Source organism: Pinus tabuliformis, chromosome 6, assembly GCF_031772625.1.
Source record: "Pinus tabuliformis cultivar Carrire ecotype Pingquan chromosome 6, CPIR1, whole genome shotgun sequence".
NCBI classification, from domain to species: Eukaryota; Viridiplantae; Streptophyta; class Pinopsida; order Pinales; family Pinaceae; genus Pinus; species Pinus tabuliformis.
The window spans coordinates 987585543-987592467 of NC_142292.1; the positions used below are offsets into that span (position 1 = coordinate 987585543).

General features: G+C 35.6%; 1 pseudogene; it reads left to right on the forward strand.

Annotated features, from left to right (window-relative positions):
• The first annotated feature begins 3223 nt into the window (after positions 1-3223).
• On the forward strand, positions 3224-3679 carry LOC149262306 (small ribosomal subunit protein uS19 pseudogene; annotated as a pseudogene).
• Positions 3680-6925: the final 3246 nt, after the last annotated feature.

Sequence of the window (6925 nt, forward strand, 5' to 3'; positions counted from 1 at the left end):
CCATCAGAAGTCTATTCTGACCTATCTGTCTTTCACTTAAGAGCTATCACACGAGTCACAGTTAAAGAATGTGTTAGTCGGATACAAGAGAATGTTGAATCTATCAAGACCATTTCTCTTCTGAATCCAAAGAAACTACAAGAAGAAGCCCAGAGACATGGTACTTCATACTTACATCTTGGTTGTATAAGAGTGGGAATTAATGCCTTAACCCATAGAGGATTGAATACTTATCTGTTAGCAATAATGATAGATTTAACTCACAACAAATATACAAACTCCCTAATTGGAGGTATTGTTGCTCCCCAGTCAAATGGTCCAATTTTGTTTGACTATCATCCCAACTTTTCAGTATATGTCTTTGATGAACATATAAAACATATATTGCAATTACAAATCAAAACCAACGGGTTTGACATAAAATAAAAAGAAAAAATATTGTAGTACATACCAGAGGATGCCTTAGACATACAAATACTCTATATCCCACCATTCTACATACACCCAACCAACAGTATAAGTTGAGTACCCTTGTTATAACTTATTTTCATCACCAGAAAATTCAGCATTAGACTATCAAGAGGGAAGATCTGAGTTTTTTAGAAAATTAGGTAGTCGACCTACCTCAATCTTGTAAGATTCAAAACATCATGACTTCTCAGATCTAGGAAGGACCCTCCAAAACTACCCTATCCTTTCCTACAATGTCTGCTATTGACAAAAAATGAATTCAAGAAGCCTGTATAGCTTCAAAATACTATGTTGATCATCCACCTTCATTTGTAAATACTCCACAACTATCTAAAAGTTGTTAATATTTTGATTTATTTGAGCTTGCCCAAATGTTACAATTTCCCTGTTTAGAAGTCAAGTGTCCTGCTTGCAAATCACTAGTCCATCTACAGTCCCTTGATGATATAGTAACACATCACAACCATAATCCTAGGACTGGTGAAGCTCTTCCTACTACTTTGGGAAATTCTTGCCCAAATTCTAAATGTGTAGGTATACCATTTCCTCATGATACTATCATGATGACACATGAGTTACCTTCTCTTTAAAATGAAGGTCTGTGTCTTACTGAAATGTTTAGTAAGATGCGTCCACCTAGAACTCAACGATATGGTTTAGTATATCTTGAACAAATTGACAATATAATTCCTTTGTCAAGATTCCCAAACTTTATTCCTTTAGACTGCAAAAATCCATCAAAACCAGAGATGTATAAATTTTTATCTCTTATGGATGGATGCCCAAAGAATAGAATACATGCCAAATGGGTGACGAATAAGCTAAATTTGGATATATATACTCACCCAGAGGCTCAGGAATTTGCTCGTAGTACAACTACTCAAGAGAAAAAGACACTTTATCTGCAATGGAAATATTTCATGGACAACACCAACTCATTGATCTCCTTTTACACCTGGAAGAAATTAGGAGACCAAACATAAGTACAAATTATGGCAGTTGTAGAATCCTCATCTACAGAGAAACATTATTGTATATCTTGCAATGGAAGCAAGATAGAAACCAGTAGTACTTTCCCTCCATTCAAGGGAATTATGCTAGGAGAAGGAGAAAACACTTCCAAAGCCATTCCTTTAGTGTCAAAAGATGACTCGGCCCTAGGAATAGATGGAAGGATACAAAAATCCAGTGAACAAATAAACTGGACAAACTCTATAATTAAAGGGCTTGAAATGAATATGGCTAAAACCACTGAGAAAAAGGAATGCTTTGATACTATACAAGTTGTTGTAAATAGTATAAATACAAATTTGAATGATATGAATTTTTCAGTTTCAGTTTTGATAGGGTTTGTGAAATAATCTTCAGTAGAGATAAAAGAATGGATTCGAGACTCAAATCCACTTAAGATCTCATAGGATGACTTTCTAAACATTTTGACAAGCTCATTAGAGCTCCCAAAGATAAAAACATCCCCACTTCCATGTTTCTCAACCATAATGTGCTAATCGAGCATGCAAAGAAATCAATCGAGAAATTATCTCTTCTCTTCCCCAAGGAAACGCTTGAAGGACAAGCAGAGTCTCCTAAAAAGTATATTTATTCATTCCTAGTAGAGATATCCAAAGAAGAAAAACTTGGCGTATCTAGTCACCATCTTTTCCCCATCTATGAACCATTGTCTAGCCAATACACCAGATATCGAGCTCCTCATCTCAGTGGAAAAGGCAATCTTCTTGAGACACATACTTTTCAATGTGGCTCCTACAAATAATGGAACATTAGTAGAAAACGAGAAATTAGTGACTAGGTGACTAAAAAAGTTAGTCACCACAACTTTTTAAAGTGAAGTACCACCAAAAATGAGCAATTTTTAGTGACCCAACTAAAAACAACGAACATAAATGACTAATTTAGTCGTGGGTTAAAATATATGACTAACTAATAAGTAATAAACTAAAAATGACTAATGTAAACTAAACTATGACTAACTTCTAATAAGGTATTTTTAACCTACTTACAACTACTTGAAGTTTATTAATAACATTATTCCCCAAAAATAATGGGCTACCTACGAATATTTGAGTTTATTAATAACATTATTCATAGAATTAGGTATAATGTCCACCTCCTTAAGGGTTAGTTGATATTACCCTTATGTGTAAACCTCATGTTCTCTTTCCCTCTTTATATGAACATACTTTCTTAGAGAAATTTTTTATACTCTCATATGATACAAACATTTTTCAAAATAAGACTTTTTATATTTTTATTGACACTCTCAACCAGAATTATCACTCTCTAGACCTTCAACAATATTAAATATATAACCTCTATACGAAAAAGCGTCGTACGCAATAATGACAACATAAACAATTAACAAAATGTGAAAATTTAAACTTTGGCTACTCTAAAATCTACAATCACCAATTAAAATTTAATTTCCTGCTATTCTATTGACAAATTGTTAAAATCTAATCAATTAATTTACTGCTACTCTTGAGGTAAGGTGATCATTGAGTGTGTTTGCAGGAGTATAGTAGAGAGGTTGTCTGTTGATTCAGTTGCAACCATGGTAGACGCAGGTGTGGATGTCGGCACAGTGAAGTTGAAGAAGAGAACATTCTAGAAGTTATCCTACAGGGGTGTTGATCTGGATGCCCTTTTGGAAATGACCTCTTGAGGTAAGGTGTTCGTTGAGTGTGTTTTTCGGAGTAGGGCAGAGGCGTTATCTGTAGATTCAGTTGCAACCATGGCAGATGCGGATGTGGATGTTGGAACAATGCAGCCAAAGAAGAGAACGTTCAAGAAGTTATCTTATAGGGGTGTTGATCTGGATGCCCTTTTTGACATGACCTCTGAAGAGCTTGTCAAGATCTTCCATACTCATGCTTGAATAAGGTTTCAATGAAGTTTGAAGAGGCAACCAATGGCCTTGATCAAGAAGCTCCGTAAGGAGAAATGGGAAGCTCCTGTAGGTGAGAAACCACAACCAGTTAGAACCCACCTCTGTAACATGATAAGTGTTCCTGAGATGATTGGTAGCATTATTGGTGTTTACAATGGGAAGAAATTCAATCAGGTCGAAATCAAGCCTGAGATGATTGGCCATTATCTGGCAGGGTTTTCTATTTTGTATAAGCCAGTTAAGCATGGAAGACCTAGTATTGGTGCTACATACTCCTCTAGGTTTATTCCTCTAAAGTAGACCGGCTTAGATTATTTGATATGGTGGATATGTAGTGGGGTATTCTTAACTGTTTTCAGCTTACAAGTATAGGCACAGATAATTGGTTGCATATTCACATCAGTAAATCCTTTCACAATGCTTAAATGAATTTTTGAAGAGTAATTTTGGGTGTATTGTTACATTTAATTAGATAATGCACTATATATATATTGTACAAGTTGAACTATTTGGTTATTTTGATGAAAGTTCCATCAACAAAAAAAAATTCTCATTCCATAGACTAATTTTAGTCTTGTAAATGTTAAAATATTATTTCATTTCATTATTCTTTCCTTGCTACTCTTCTTCCTTACCAGGTTGGGAGAGGGCTCAAAGCCAATAATACTTACTGTAAATAAACTCTATTTCGTACTAGGCTTCCTGGCAGACTTAGTATTGCAGTCCCTTCCTGGTTTGTAGTGCCAAATGCCTGAGTTGCGTCCTCTACAATATTTATATAATTATGGAGATGTAGAGTGATGGCTAGGTCAAAAGCGTATCATGAAAAAACAATAAATAAACTCCCAACTAGATCCTTTTCCTGTAAGTAGCAATACTAACCTCCTCTTTTTCAATTTATTGCAGCTGGGACGATTTGACATAGAGTAGGTGCCACTATTTGTGAGAGAACGTCTCTCTACTTCTTCTCCTGCTTCAGTAAGCTAGTTCGCTCATCCTGGGTATGAAAATAAACATGAGGAATAGCGCCCAGTTAATTTGGACCACTCAAAAATAGAGCTTGGGCATTTCTCTGCTATGTACCACTTAGGAATGAACTCATAAATCATTAACAACCCAATACTTGCCAAAATTTATTTTCTTTTGCACCCTTGTATCCCTGATATGAGTAACTCGATGCTCTTCAGAGGAGAAGACTAGCAGGTAAGGGAGATGCGTCCTCTAATTGTACACAACCATATTTTATCCCATGTATGCCCTCCACCCAATATCACTTAGGATATTTTGTCTCTTTGTCACTCAATTTATTACTGGCTCCATGGATTCTATATGAAAGTAGAATAGTTACATGTCTATATGCAATATCAAATATTGACATATTGATTTCAGGTCTATTGTTCGATGCTCTTCCTCTGAGCGTAATCTCTTACCCACTACTATTCTTCCTTACCGGGTTGGGAGAGGGTTTGATTCTATTCCACTATGCATAATCTCTTACCTGCTACTCTTCTTCCTTATGAGGTTGGGAGAGGATTCGATGCTCTTCCTCTGTGCATAATCTCTTACCCGCTACTTTTCTTCCTTACTAGGTTAGGAGAGGGTTCGATGCTCTCCCTCTACGCATAATATCTGATATTCTGAGGTAAAATTTAGGAGGAACCTGCCAATCTTGACTTGGGTTCTATATTGGGTTGTATAATCCATTTGTTCATGATGTACAAGGGTTCGAAAACTCAGAAGGAAAAGAAGCCGAGAAGGGCAGTGTTAATAGCAGAGAGAGTGAGATTTTTCAGAACAAATCATATTGATTTGACAAATCTAGATAGATGTCTCAGCAATATATGCAAGGTATGGAGGAAATCACAAACTGAGAAGCCAAAAGAGGAGTAGTTAATTGACAAAAAAAAAACTAGATATCACAAGTATTATCGCCCAAGGCACATAGAGTGCCCTATCATCAAGATAGTAGATATTCACATCCATGTTCCCAATGCAAAATTGTCATCCTCGTCAACATTGGTTTCTTATTTCTTTATCTGGAATTCTTGGTGAAGAAATTATTGTGTTCATGAAAGATATCATTAGAGGAAAAATGACTCCCTCAAAACACCAATCTCTAGGGTCAGAGTCAGAGCCAGAGCCTCAAATTTAGACTCAAATTTAGAGAAATTCTAGTTGTCAACTGAATTGTAAGTTTATTGCATGTTGGTCTATGCATTTTGAGATTTGGAAGGCTAGGCCTTAGAAATAAATGGCCTATCCATGAGGTAATACATACACTATTCCAAGAGCTTTCATGGATTGTATTTGGGGTTGTAAATTGGACATGAGAAGAAATTCAAAACTACAACACATCCAAAGTCTCTATATCTCTGGTGGCTTATGAATTTAATTCTGAATACAATATTATTGATCTCTGCGATCATCAGGTTTATGTCCAAAACTCCTAATCCATATAGTATTCTCCCTCTTGATGACCTTTTTGCATTGATAATTTTCCCTACCCATGGATTTCTGCTAGCATTAGCCCTCAAAGGGACTACATGAATCACTATTGTTGAAGAAACATAAATAAATTACACGAACCTCTTCTATATAGTAGCACTCTGAATCCTAGCTCTGAGGAAGAATTAATAACCCCTTATGCCACAACATGTATTCTGTCAAGGGCTACATTGTGATGGCTGAATCCTATATATTGAACAAAGGTTACAGAAATTATTTGCAATTGACAAATGTTCCTGCATTGACACCTAGTGATAGCTCTAAAAATATGTTTGAACTTTTAAAATCAAACTGGTCTAATGACACGATGGAACACCAACACCTTGTACACCTTACATTCCTTCGATTCTTTTGGCAAAATCTTGCACTTACATCATCCTTGGCCATTGCAAAAAATGTGTGATGCATATTGGCCCAGTTTCGATAAAATGATTTTTTGATTTTACATCTAGAGATCAAAGCTTTCCTTATGAAGGATTTGTCCTTGTATTGATACTATTTTGAGCAAAAACCATTGAGGTTGTTCGTTCCCATAAGTATAAATTTCAATGTCAAACGTTGGGCATGCTGATATACTCTACTATGATCACAACTTTATACAGAAATTGTTAATATTTTCAAGCTCCGCTAGGCAAGCTCATGGTGTTGGACAAATTTTAAATTACATGGTTTTGGATTCTCAACAAATTTTAGATAAAATGTTGCCGCTTCATTACATCTGGATGATGGCTCTACAAGTTGGGGATTCTCTATCAATCTTGTTTGGGGTTTTGGGCATTTCTATGTTGTCTGGTTTTGTTTACATGGCACTGATAATGGGAAATGTAGCTTGGGGATCCAAGAGAAATAGGAGATATCAGTTCCAATTAATGAAAATGTGTGATCTTCATACAACTAATGAGTTTTTGAATTATATGAGGGTTATCAAACTTCAAGCATGGCAAAACCATTTCTAAACATGTGTAGAGTCTTTTAGGAATTTTGAATATGAATGGCTTTGTAAAACTATGTATTTTATTTCGATGAATAAATTACTCTATG